Here is a 14,330-nt window from a genome sequence, read left to right as displayed (position 1 = left end):
TTGGTGGAACACTGATGACACAAAAATGGCACACTGATGACACATTGATGGCACACAGATGCCACAAGGATGGCACACCGATGACTCACCGATGGCACATGGATGGCACACAGATGCTACACGGATGACACACAGATGTCACACAGATGGCACACAGATGGCATACTGATGACACACGGATGGCACACTGATGGCACATGGATGCCACACAGATGGCACACTGATGACACACGGATGGCACACAGATGACACATTGATGGCACACAGTGTTCCCTGAGTATATCAACCAAAGTGTTAATTCAGGTTTGTATGCCAGAATATGTCCGGCCCATAGATCTTAACAGCTCATTTACATATATGAAATATGTGGATTTCTCTGGACTTACACATTGGATCACAAATATAATTTTATTCAACTTTTTATGACCCAGATGCCCATATAGATGACCAAGGAGGGTTGATTCTACTGACAGATTCCCTTTAAGTAAGTTATTCATCAAACACATTGTGCCTTTATATGGTATTCAGGAAAATACAGTTTCTGACTCAGTTCATTTCCAAATTTTGGAGGGCATTCTGTAACAAGATCAATATTGAGATGCCTTTTTCTAGTATGTATCACTCAGAGAGAAATAGTCACAAAGGAGTAGTGGAGGGAAGGATCCAGAACACCGCCCATCGGACCGGACACAACTCATTTACATACCGTGCCAAACTGAGGTGACAGATTCCCTTTAATGACCCTCTTATCCTGCTCTTCTGCAAACGAGAGTCGAGTGTCATGTTACTGTGCTCCTATGCTCTGGCATGACAGGATCGGAGCACAGCTGCGAAGGAGACGCAGAAAGTAATTTCTCCATTTCCTCTGCTGCCGGCAACGGCAGGAATCGCACTGCACTTGGGTGATATCCGAGTGCAGTGTGATGTTTCACACAAACCCATAGGCTTGTATGGGAGCAAGTGAGCCGAGTCTCGCTGCCAATAGCAGCATGCTGCCTATGCTCTCAAATGCTGATTTGGCATGAGAATAAATCGCAGATATGAGCTGCCCCATAGTATAACACAGGGCCGAGTGCTATGTGATGTTTTATCGCATAGCCCTCGGCCGTGTTGTACGGGAGTGTGACTCCGACCTTAATCACACTGAAGCAATATCTTCGGTGTTATGTATCCGATCACCAGTCCCACTGATTGGAACTTCTCCAGTCAGCTAAATTTACTATAAACCCCTGCACAAACCTTGATGTAAGTTTGTTATGTTCGGGAAAGAGTTTACGACCGATTACGTAGACTTACGCCATGGCGATCATACTGTGCCTACAAGATCGCTGTCGGAAGCTCTGCATAAGTGATAGCAAGGCAGAATAGAAAATCAGACTGTGGCTACGGTGGACAGGGAGCTTGGTTAAGGTGAGTATTAAGATTATTATTTGGGGGCTATGGGGACACTTATAGTTCTGCAGCAGACACCGGTGGAGTAGTTGGCTGTAAATGCACTACTCCCATCAAAGACTTGGGACACAACAGCACACGAATAGAGAGCCGGGATCCAGGAGGTCCCCGAGCAGGCTATAGCTGTCTGTCATACAAGTAGAGTTCTAGGAACATCTGAAGAGAGGCATTCCAGAGTAACTAAGTACAGGAGTGCTTCACACTTAAAGATGCATTGGAGGAGTCATTGAGAAAGGCACATGTTGGCGGAGTGTTGGCAGGGAAGAATCCTATCTGGCCTGGAGGTTGGCTGGGTCTCTGCCTTGGAGGACACGGCACGGAGGCAGGCACCAGTGTGTACCAAGAACTGTGAGTAAAGCTTTGAAACTGCAAGCCCTGGTGTCCTCCAAACATTTGTGCGTTCACACCTTCAGCACTGCTACATCTGGGCATCAGCATCCCCACTGCCCATGCCTCACCTATCCATTGCACCTACACTGCCCTGGAACTACAGCTCCACCTGTGGGGAGCTACACCATCTTTGCTGCACCATACCATCAGTCCCAGCGGATCTGTATGCGGCGTTGGCTTAACATCTTACTTGCCAAACACCACGGGTGGCGTCACGAACTATCCCTATAAACTATTACATTAACAACCACCATTTTATTGGGCACCCAGGGCCATGGACCAGGTCACCGCCACCGCAGCACGTCCCCCTGACACCGGCCCGGTACCGAGTACCCCACGGCCCTGGGAGGGCGACCCACCGGCGCCTGGAAAGGTCAGAGAGGTCCGGCACCTGCACACTGCAGTAGAAGATGGAAGGCACCGGATCCGGAACGCGACACCCATCGGACCGCACTGGACCGCCCTCCCGGTGAGTATAATATAACTCGCTTTTCTTATCTTTTCAGGTTACATCGGGGGCCACATCTCATAGGGGAAAAAATAGGTGACAGATTCCCTTTAATGGACAAGTCTATTGGGGGGGTCGATTGAGATGGGGAAAGATGATGAATTCTTTTTTGTCCGGACCTCTCTGACCTTTCCAGGCACCTGTGCACTGCAGTACTCTGCCCTCCACAGGGCAGCGAATTATGCCTGCACAGGAGCCGAGACAGAAACAAGGAAGAGGACGTCATCGCTAGAAGACAGAAGCACCGGTGTTGTGAGTTCATTTTCCCCTTCGTCACTGAGGTCTGGTGAACTCCCTATTCTGGTAAAGGAAGGTAATGAGCCTGATTATCAGGCACCTGAGCCTAATGAGGATGACTGGCTGAGTGGAGTCACGGACTGGATATAAGGCTGCCGACGCCCTTCTGCCCTGCGGGTGATTTCTCTGTGGACTTCTAGGATACCAGTCTGATTCCTTCTCCTCTAAAGCTAAGTTTTCTGCTTTGCCTGTTAGCATTTGTGTTTTGTTTTTGTTTGCCTTGCTTTTCTGGATTCTGCCATTCCCTGCTGGGGTGAGCTGAATCTCCTTTTGCCGGTTGCTCTGTCTTCAGAATATTCCTGAGTACTGACATAGCTTTTTTGAAGCCTAGTGTCTTCAGGGCCTTTTTCACTGTCAGTCTGTTGGCTCTTATTTTCATAGGGTTTTTCACGGATTGCCGACAGCAGCCTTCCTGTCCTTTCCTATCTAGTTAGCTTGGGCCCCGTCTTTGCTCAGTCTATCTTTCTGTCTGTGTTAGTGTTCTTTCTTCTTGCTTCACCGTCATTATATGTTGGGGGCTGCCTTTTGCTTTGGGGTCTGCTCTGGGGCAGTTCAGATTTCCCTTTCTGTCTTTAGGCTATATAGTCCTCCGGCTGTGATCGAGGGGTCTAGGGCATCGTAGGAACCTCCCACGGCTACTGCTAGTTGTGTTGATAGGTTCAGGGGTCTGCAATCCAATAGCTGCCAACTTCTCTGGTTTTCTGGACTTAGCTAGCATTCCTGTTTTTGTCTCCTAGGGTGACTCATTCATAACAGAATCACCCGCCATACCACAGATTCTAGGGTACTCAATAGCAGGAAAGAATTGTGTTTAAAAAAAAAAAAAAAAGTGTGTATATTCTTTCCTCTATATCTCTGAGGCCGTAGTGGGAATTTTTTTTTTTCTCTCAATGGAGATGAAGCAATTGTCTGATTGGGTGGAGCAGCTCGCTGCTGAAGTGCGGGGAATTTCCACCTACCTTGCTCGTTTGCATGCTGTTGAACCAAAGATTCCTACACCTGATGTATTTTTTGGGGATCGATCTAAATTTTTGAGTTTCAAAAATAATTGTAAATTATTTTTTGCCTTGAAGCCTAACTCGTCAGGGAGCTCCGCGCAGCAGGTTAAAATTGTCATCTCTTTGCTGCGTGGCGATCCCCAGGATTGGGCGTTTTCTTTGAAACCAGATGATCCTATTCTGACTAATGTGAACGCATTCTTTCAAGCCTTGGGGTTGTTGTATGATGAACCTAATGCTATTGATCAGGCTGAAAAGACCCTGTTGGCATTGAACCAGGGTCGAGATTCTGCAGAGTTGTACTGTCAAAAGTTCCGAAAGTGGGCGGTCCTTACTACCTGGAATGATAATGCCTTGGCTGCTCTCATTCGGAAGGGTTTGTCAGAAGCCGTAAAAGATACTATGGTGGGATTTCCTGTTCCCTCTGGTCTGGACGATTCTATGTCATTAGCCATTCAGGTTGATCGGCGTTTACGTGAACGCAGGATTGCACGAGAGGTGTTGCAACGAGAGGTGTTGCCACCAGTTGAACAGACGTCTGAACCTATGCAATGTGATAGAGTTTTGTCTAGGGCGCAACGTCAGGAGTTCAGAAGGCGTAATAAGCTGTGTTTTTTCTGTGGAGATGCCTCGCATATTATTTCTGTTTGTCCTGAACGAGAGAAACGCCTTGCACACACGTTTTCTGTTGGTGGTGTTCAACCTAAGTTTCTTCTGGCAATTACTCTGATCTGCTCCCTGTCCACATTTTCCGACAAGGCTTTTGTGGATTCAGGAGCAGCGCTAAATCTAATGGACTTGGATTTTGCTAAACGTTGTGGATTTCCGATGACACCTCTGCAGACGCCTATCCCTTTGAGGGGGATTGATGCTACTCCTTTGGTGAAAAATAAACCTCAGTTTTGGACCCAGGTGGTCATGCGGGTCGCCCCAGACCATCAAGAAAATTGCAGATTTTTGGTGTTGCATGGTCTGCATGATGCCGTTGTTCTGGGGTTTCCCTGGTTGCAAATTCATAATCCAGTTTTGGATTGGAAATCTGTGTCTGTGGTGAGTTGGGGTTGTCGGTGTGCCTTTAGTGAGGCTCCGGTTTTTTCCACCACTCCTCAGTCGCATGATGTTCCTGACTATTTGGCGGACTTTTATGATGTATTTAGTGAGAATGAGTCTGCATCTTTGCTTCCTCATAGGAGTTATGACTGTGCAATTGAACTGAGCCCGGGGTGTAAATTTCCCAAGGGTCGGCTCTTCAAATTATCTGTACCCGAGCACGAGGCTATGCGATCCTATATTAAGGAGGCGTTGGAGAAGGGTCATATTAGACCATCCTCTTCACCCTTAGGTGCCGTTTTTTTTTTTTGTAGCCAAAAAGGATGGTTCTTTAAGGCCTTGTATTGATTATCGTGCCCTCAACAAAATTACTATTAAATATCAGTATCTGTTACCCCTGATTTCGGATCTATTCTCTAGAGTTAGAAGTGCTTGCTGGTTCACCAAGCTTGACCTCAGGGGGGCGTATAATCTTATCTGCATTAAGCAGGGGGATGAATGGAAGACGGCGTTTAATACTCTGGAGGGACATTTTGAGTACCTGGTGATGCCTTTTGGGCTCACTAATGCCCCTTCTGTCTTCCAGTGCTTCATGAACGATATTTTCCGAGACTTTGTCGATAAATTTTTGATTATCTATCTGGATGATATTTTGATCTTCTCCAAGGATTGGGATTCTCATGTGGAACATATTCGGACTGTGTTCCGGATCTTGAGGGAGAATTCCCTGTATGTCAAAGGATCGAAATGCTTTTTTGGAGTACAGAGGATTTCATTTTTGGGATTTATTTTGTCTCCGTCAACTATTGAAATGGACCCGGCCAAGGTACAGGGCCATTTATGATTGGGTTCAGCCCACTTCTTTGAAGGCCCTCCAGAAGTTTTTGGGGTTTGCTAATTTTTATCGGAAATTTATAGCAAAATTTTCTAGTATTGCCAAGCCATTGACTGACCTGACTATAAAGGGTGCTGATGTGTTGAATTGGTCTCCGGAGGCTGTTGCTTCCTTTCAGGAGCTGAAGCGAAGATTTACCTCCGCCCCGGTTTTGCGGCAACCGGATGTCTCACTCCCGTTCCAGGTAGAGGTGGATGCTTCTGAGATTGGTGCAGGAGCTGTTTTGTCCCAAAAGGATCCTGTAACATCTAAAATGAATCCCTGTGCTTTCTTTTCCCGAAAGTTCTCTCCATCTGATCGTAACTATGATGTGGGGAATCGGGAACTGTTGGCCATGAAATGGGCATTTGAGGAGTGGAGACATTGGTTGGAGGGAGCTAAACATCAAGTTGTGGTCCTCACTGACCACAAGAATTTGATTTACCTAGAGTCGGCTAAACGCTTGAACCCTAGACAGGCTAGGTGGGCCTTGTTTTTTTACACGTTTTGATTTTGTGGTCTCTTTTCTTCCTGGAACTAAGTATGTCAAGGCAGACGCCCTCTCTAGGAGTTTCTTTGCTGATTCTCCTGTGGTGACCAAGCCTGCTACCATCTTAGGCGAAGGGGTAGTTCTTTCTGCCATCTCGCCCGATTTGAGACTTGCTCTGCAAGAGTTCCAGGAGGACAAACCTGAGCGTTGTCCCAGTGGAAAGTTGTATGTTCCTGACCAGTGGAAGAAGAGAGTGAGTGATGTCTGAAGTTCATTGCTCTGCATTGGCTGGTCATCCAGGTATTTTTGGTACTTGAGATCTGGTGAGTCGCTCTTTTTGGTGGCCCACCTTGTCTCATGATGTCAGGAATTTTGTGCAGTCCTATGGGACTTGCTCCCAGTCTAAATCTTGTTCTCGCTCTAGTGGGTTGTTGATGCCTTTGCCGGTCCCCAGGAGGCCATGGACCCATATTACAATGGATTTCATCTCTGATATGCCGGTCTCTCAAAGAGTGACTTATTTGGGTGATTTGTGATAGGTTCTCTAAGATGGTTCATCTTGTACCACTCCCTAAGTTGCCGTCTTCCTCTGAGTTGGTGCCCCTGTTTTTGCAACAGGTGGGTTCGCTTGCACGGGATTCCTGAGAACATTGTATCTGACAGAGGAGTTCAGTTTGTGTCTAGATTTTGGAGGACTTTCTGTTCCAAGCTGGGAATTCAGTTGTCCTTCTCCTCTGCGTTTCACCCTCAGACCAATGGGCAGACAGAGAGAACAAACCAGACCTTGGAGTCGTATTTGAGATGTTTTATTTCCGCTGATCAGGATGATTGGGTTTCATTTTTGCCCTTGGCCGAATTTGCTTTAAATAATAGAGCTAGTTCTGCCACTTTGATGTCACCTTTTTTTTGTAACTTTGGGTTTCATCCTCGATTTTCTTCAGGGCAGGTGGAGCCTTCTGCCTGCCCAGGTGTTGACACTGTGGTGGAGAGAATGCACCAGATCTGGGACCAAGTGGTGGATAAGTTATCTCTCTCCCAGGAAAAGGCCCAGCGGTTTTCCAATCGACATAGGACCATTGGTCCCCAGTTTAAGATTGGTGATATGGTGTGGTTATCATCAAAAAATATTGCTATGAAGGTGGCTTCTCCTAAGTTTAAGCCTAGATTTATTGGACCTTACAAGATTTTGGAGATTATTAATCCGGTCTCTTTTCGTTTGGCTCTTCCTGTCACATTTAAAATCCATAATGTGTTCCATAAGTCCTTGTTGAAGAGGTTTGTTGAACCAGTTGTTCCTGGGGTGGCACCTCTAGACCCTGTATTGGTTGAAGGTAACATGGAATATGAGGTAGAGAAAATACTGGATTCCCGTCTGGCTAGACGGAGACTCTAGTATTTGGTTAAGTGGAAGGGTTATGGTCAGGAGGATAATTCCTGGGTCTCTGCCTCTGATATTCATGTCAAAAGATTGGTGCATGCCTTTCATCGGGCTCACCCTGATCGCCCTGGTGGCGTGGTTGAGGGTTCGGTGACCCCTCCTCAAGGGGGAGGTACTGTTGTGAGTTCATTTTCCCCTTCGTCACTGAGGTCTGGTGAACTCCCTATTCTGGTAAAGGAAGGTAATGAGCCTGATTATCAGGCACCTGAGCCTAGTGAGGATGACTGGCTGAGTGGAGTCACGGACTGGATATAAGTCTGCCGACGCCCTTCTGCCCTGCGGGTGATTTCTCTGTGGACTTCTAGGATACCAGTCTGATTCCTTCTCCTCTAAAGCTAAGTTTTCTGCTTTGCCTGTTAGCATTTGTGTTTTGTTTTTGTTTGCCTTGCTTTTCTGGATTCTGCCATTCCCTGCTGGGGTGAGCTGAATCTCCTTTTGCTGGTTGCTCTGTCTTCAGAATATTCCTGAGTACTGACATAGCTTTTTTGAAGCCTAGCGTCTTCAGGGCCTTTTTCACTGTCAGTCTGTTGGCTCTTATTTTCATAGGGTTTTTCACGGATTGCAGACAGCAGCCTTCCTGTCCTTTCCTATCTAGTTAGCTTGGGCCCCGTCTTTGCTCAGTCTATCTTTCTGTCTGTGTTAGTGTTCTTTCTTCTTGCTTCACCGTCATTATATGTTGGGGGCTGCCTTTTGCTTTGGGGTCTGCTCTGGGGCAGTTCAGATTTCCCTTTCTGTCTTTAGGCTATATAGTCCTCCAGCTGTGATCGAGGGGTCTAGGGCATCGTTGGTACCCCCCACGGCTACTGCTAGTTGTGTTGATAGGTTCAGGGGTCTGCAATCCGATAGCTGCCAACTTCTCTGGTTTTCTGGACTTAGCTAGCATTCCTGTTTTTGTCTCCTACGGTGACTCATTCATAACACACCGGACCCGGACTGCGACACCAATCAGACCCGGACTGCCCCCCCCCCGGTGAGTATAATAAAACTAGTTTTTCTTATCTTTCAGGTTACATAGGGGGTTTATCTACTGTGGTGCCAATATTCAAAAAGGGGACCAAAACTGAACTTGGAAATTATAGGCCAGTAAGTTTAACCTCAACTGTGGGTAAAATCCTGGAGGGTTTTCTAAGAGATACTATACTGGAGTATCTGGAGAAGAATAACCTCATGACCCAATATCAACATGGGCTTACAAGGGACCGTTCCTGTCAGACTAACCTGATAAGCTTTTATGAAAAGGTAAGTTCTGGACTGGACCAAGGGAATGCAGTGGACGTGGTGTACATGGACTTTTCAAAAGCTTTTGATACGGTGCCACACAAAAGGTTGATACATAAAATGAGAACAATGGGGATAGGGGAAAATATGTGTATGTGGGTTAAAAGCTGGCTCAGGGATAAGAAACAAAAGGTGGTTATTAATGGAGCATACTCGGACTGGGTCACAGTTAGCAGTGGGGTACCATAGGGGTCAGTTTTTGGCCCGCTTCTTTTTAACATATTTATTAATGACCTTGTAGGGGGCATAGAGAGTAGAATTTCAATATTTGCAGATGACACTAAACTCTGCAGGGTAATCAATACAGAGGAGGACAATTTTATATTACAGGAGGATTTATGTAAACTAGAGGCTTGGGCTGATAAATGGCAAATGAGCTTTAATGGGGATAAATGTAAGGTCATGCACTTGGGTAGAATGAATAAGATGTATAATTATGTGCTTAATTGTAAAACACTAGGCAAAACTGTCACTGAAAAGGACCTGGGTGTATGGGTGGACGACAAACTCACATTTAGTGGCCAGTGTCAGGCAGCTGCTGCAAAGGCAAATAAAATAATGGGATGCATTAAAAGAGGCATAGATGCTCATGAGGAGAACATAATTCTACCTCTATATAAGTCACTAGTGCGACCACACTTAGAATACTGTGTACAGTTCTGGTCTCCGGTGTATAAGAAAGACATAGCTGAACTGGAGCGGATGCAGAGAAGAGCGACCAAGGTTATTAGGGAACTAGGGGGTCTGCAATACCAAGACAGGTTATTACACTTGGGGTTATTTAGTTTTGAGAATCGAAGGCTTAGGGGTGATCTTATTACAATGTATAAATATATGCGGGGACAGTACAAAGACCTTTCTAATGATCTTTTTACTCTTAGACCTGTGACGGGGACAAGGGGGCATCCTCTACGTCTGGAAGAAAGAAGGTTTAAGCATACTCACAAACGCGGATTCTTTACTGTAAGAGCAGTGAGACTATGGAACTCTCTGCCATATGATGTTGTAATGAGTGATTCCCTACTAAAATTTAAGAAGGGACTGGATGCCTTTCTTGAAAACTATAATATTACAGGGTATATACACTAGTCTCCTTAATATTGCATTGATCCAGGGAGCTAGTCAGATTGCCGTGTGTGGAGTCGTGAAGGAATTTTTTTCCCCAATATGAAGCTTACTGTTGCCACATGGGTTTTTTTGCCTTCCTCTGGATCAACATGTTAAGGCAGGTTAGGACAGGATATGGGTTGAACTAGATGGACTTAAAGTCTCCCTTCAACCTTAATAACTATGTTACTATGTTACTATGTTACAGCATTACAGAATGCTGTAGATAAGTCCCTGATGGCATTTGCCGCATCTCATAGGAGAAAAAATAGGTGACAGATTCCCTTTAAAGTAAATGGCTGCTCACTATCCCCAGTCCCACAAGATCACTGCCTTGGGGTAATTTCTGATCTCTACTTCAAACCACATATCCAAGTCCTTTCCACTTCCTGCCAACTCAAAAATATTTCCCTAATCCGTACATTCCTCAACCAAGAATCTGCAAAAACCCTAATCCATGCCCTGATCATCTCCCGCCTTAACTACTGCAACCTCCTGCTCTGTGGCCTCCTTTCTAACACTCTCGCACCCCTCCAATCTATTCTAAACTCCGCTGCCTGACTAATCCACCTGTACCCCCGCTTTTCCCTGGTCTCTCCTCTCTGTCAATCCATGCACAGGCTCCCCATTACCCAGTTCAAAACCCCAACCATGATATACATAACCATCCACAAACTGTGCCCTCCATACATCTGTGACCTCGTCTCCCGGTACTTACTTGCACGCCACCTCCGATCCTCACAAGACCTCCTTCTCGACTTCCCTCTTATATTCTCTTCCCACAATCGCATACAAGATTTCTCCCGTGCTTCCCCCTTGCTCTGAAACTCTCTACCACAGCATATCAGACTCTCACCTACCGTGGAAACCATCAAAAGGAACCTGAAGACCTACCAATCAGCAGTAACCACCGATCCACCAAACCACTGCACGACCAGCTCTGCCCTCACCTACTGTATCCTCACCCAGCCCTTGTAGATTGTGAGCCCTCGTGGGCAGGGTCTTCTCTCCTCCTGTACCAGTCGTGACCTGTGTTGTTTAAGATTACTGTACTTGTCTTTTATTATGTATACCCCTCCTTACTTGTAAAGCGCCATGGAATAACTGGCTCTATAATAATAATAACAATAAATAATAATAAGACCTTTGGTTTGGCGTTCCAGTGATTTCTACGTATGCTCCTGCTCAGGGGCATTTCTATCAGGAGGCAGACTGCAAAATAAGTATCATTACAGGTAGAGAACAAGAGACATATTATTATAAGCAATCACAAGGGTAAGAAGGTATGGGGTTAATATTATTATTATAAAGGGTGAAGGAGACTTATTATAAGGAGGCATGGGGGTATTACTTCTATATGCTGCTGTACTTAGATATAAGGAAGTATACGGGGGGCATTATTATGCTAAGTGTGTACAGAGGGAACATTATTACTGTGTAGGGGCATGGAGGAGGCACTGTTATTGTGGGGGACACAAAAAGAGGCTAGGATTACCACACAGGACACAGAGGGGCATTATTACTGTCTAGGTTACTTATTATTGCGCTACATGGTATGTACAGGAATGGGGGAATCTATGGAGGGTAAGGCTATGTGCCCACGTAGCGATTCTCATGCAGAATAAACCTGAGCAGAATCGCACACCCTGCTCCCGGGAAAACGCATGCGTTTTTTGATGCGCTTTTGTAAGCGTTTGTCAAGCATTTTTGCATGCGTTTTCCTAAGCGTTTTTGCCCATATAATTGATGGTATGCGGAATAGCGTGCGATTACGCAAAATTAATGAACATGCTGCGTTTTTAACCGCTAAGCCTTTCCGCAGCGGTTAAAAACGCACCATTAGCACAATATGTGCGTTTTCCATTACAAAACCATTGGATTCTTTTCTTAAGCGTTTCTGCAGCAGAAACGCTTGTCTAAGGCTATGTGCCCACAGTAGCGTTTTTAAGCGCTCAGGAAACGGGTCTCCTTCCCAGAAAACACGCGGAAAAAACGTGCGTTTTTTATGCGTTTTTTTCCGCGCGTCTTCTGGGCTATAGGAAATAGCCAAAAACGCGGACCTACCGTAAGTGGAAATTAATGAACATGCTGCATTTTTTACCGCTAAGCATTTCCTTAGCGGTAAAAAGCGCATCCATTGGCACAAAAAGGCCAAAATGCATTAAAATGAATGGGATGCTTCTTTTAAGCATTTTTTGATGCGGTTTGACCCCCAAAAATGCATCAAAAACGCTTAAAAAAACGCAACGTGGGCACACAGCCTAAAAGCACTGCAGAAACGCTTAAAAAACGCTACGTGGGCACCCAGCCTAAAAGCTGTAAGTCAAAGATGTCTCTGTGTTACATTGTGTAGGGATGAGTTATGGATTGAAGAAGTGATCATGCTGTTTTGGGCCGAATGGAAAATGAAAGGAAAAATGAATAACTGCGATTATTGAGAAAGACTTTGGTGAGTATCTGCACAGTACACACATATATGGTCTGCAGTGCACTTGTGTAAAACTGATAATACCATTACGTATATGGAGACTGTATGGTGGTGATATCAGTACTAGTATATTGGTTTAGCTAATGATCCATATGGCGGTATTATCACTACTGTATATACTGGTAATATTTTGATCTGCTCTGGTGCTATTTGGTAGGCTAAGTTCCCGTGATGAGTAGTTGGTGAGTTTTTGATGTTGCAGATTTTCTGCTGCATTTTTCCACCTATTAGGTAAATTAGGCTACTTGCATTTTTATTACATTTTTGTATCATTTTGACTCTGCGTTTTTTTGTTTATTTGCTATGTTATGTGTTGAATAAATCTGCACAAAGCTTTATTCATAGAATCATGTGTGGATTTTATGCATTTTGTGTTTTTACCTGCTGTGGAGGAACAAACACAGACCCGTTCCTCCCACGCCACCACCGTGACGTAACTACACAGGCACAGCTCTCCGGTGCCCCTTTTGTCTCTCAGGTCAGTAAGGGAACTGCACCTAGAGCAAATGGTCGCCCGGGAGGAGGTCCTGTTACCTGCTGGGGGTTCTAAGATTCGTGATCAGAGTAAAAGCATCAGCCCAAGATTAAGTTTATAGTTTAATTGCCTTAAGGGCGCACTAGATAATTACAGAAATATACAGTAAATTTGCAGTCAGAGAAAAGATATAACAATAAGGGTACAAGACTTAAGATGTTAAGCTGGAGGTCACTTTACCAGATTGTAGGGTCATGTGGGTGCTGGGGAGCTCTGCAGTCCACAGGTACAAGAATCTTAGTTGCCGGACAGACCCCCAAAGCATGGGCCGCTGCTCCCCTCGGCAAGTCTGTCACCAGGTCCTTCTTAGATCGTCATCGTCTAGATCTTCTGTGTGAAAGACTGAAAGTCTGACAGGGGCTGCTAGTCCTTAAACACGCTAGGTTCCTCCCCCTGTGTCAGAGGGTGGGCTAATAATCCATGCTCCTAGGATGGAGCCAAAGCGTCTGGGACACACAAAGGACGTGTATTCCTGCGTCTGCTAGCAGGTACATTCTAATTGAAGCCCTAGGCTTTTTCCCGGCCCCCTGCTGGCACGGCTCCGTACCTGAGCTTTGAAGCTCTGTTTTGGGCCTATCCTCATTATCACACAAATGGCCCTGGCTATTTAGCATTGGAACACTAAATCCTGCTTGTATTCACTAAGTACACAGCACCTGGGGGTATAGAAGCCGGTAACTGCCTGTAATTCCTGAACTTAGACCAAAATGGATGCCAAGCTCAGACATGTGGCCCCATATCTAAGATGGCGGCTCCTCCTTCATCACACCTCCCTGCTTTAGAGGGCGCTAGGGGGTATCACATTCCTGTGATCCCCCATGCGCCCTTCCGTACCCTCTCCTTGCCGGGACAGCCCATCAGCGTTACCATGGTCCCTGCCTCTTTTGTGGTGAATGGTGAAGTGATACTGTTGGAGAGAGAGGCTCCAGCATAGCAACCTCCCATTTGTCCCAGAGACCATGTGTAACCAGCTGAGGGGGTTGTGGTCTGTTTCCACGGTGAATTGGCGTCCGTACAAGTATGGCTGCAGACGCTGCAGGGCCCACACAATTGCCAGACATTCCTTCTGCATCATGGAATAAGCCACTTCCCTCGGCAGGAGCTTCCGGCTCAGGTACAGAACGGGGTGTTCATGGCCCGTAGTGTCGACCTGGCTGAGCACAGCACCGAGGCCGAAGTCGCTGGCGTCGGTCTGCACTACGAACGGCGGCGTGAAGTCGGCTGCCTGTAGTACAGGAGAACTAGAAAGGGCGGTCTTGAGCGCCTGGAAAGCTGTCTCACAGGCGACTGTCCAGTCGACTGCGACGGGCAGCCTCTTCTTGGTGAGGTCCGTCAGGGGCTTGGCCAGAGCACTATAGTGTGGAACAAACCTCCTATAATACCCGGCTGTCCCCAAGAAGGACATCACCTGCTTCTTGGTTCTGG

This window comes from Dendrobates tinctorius, unplaced genomic scaffold (genome assembly GCF_039654945.1).
Source record: "Dendrobates tinctorius isolate UK_male_01 unplaced genomic scaffold, ASM3965494v1 ptg000070l, whole genome shotgun sequence".
Taxonomy (NCBI): domain Eukaryota; kingdom Metazoa; phylum Chordata; class Amphibia; order Anura; family Dendrobatidae; genus Dendrobates; species Dendrobates tinctorius.
This window is presented reverse-complemented; position numbering follows the sequence as displayed.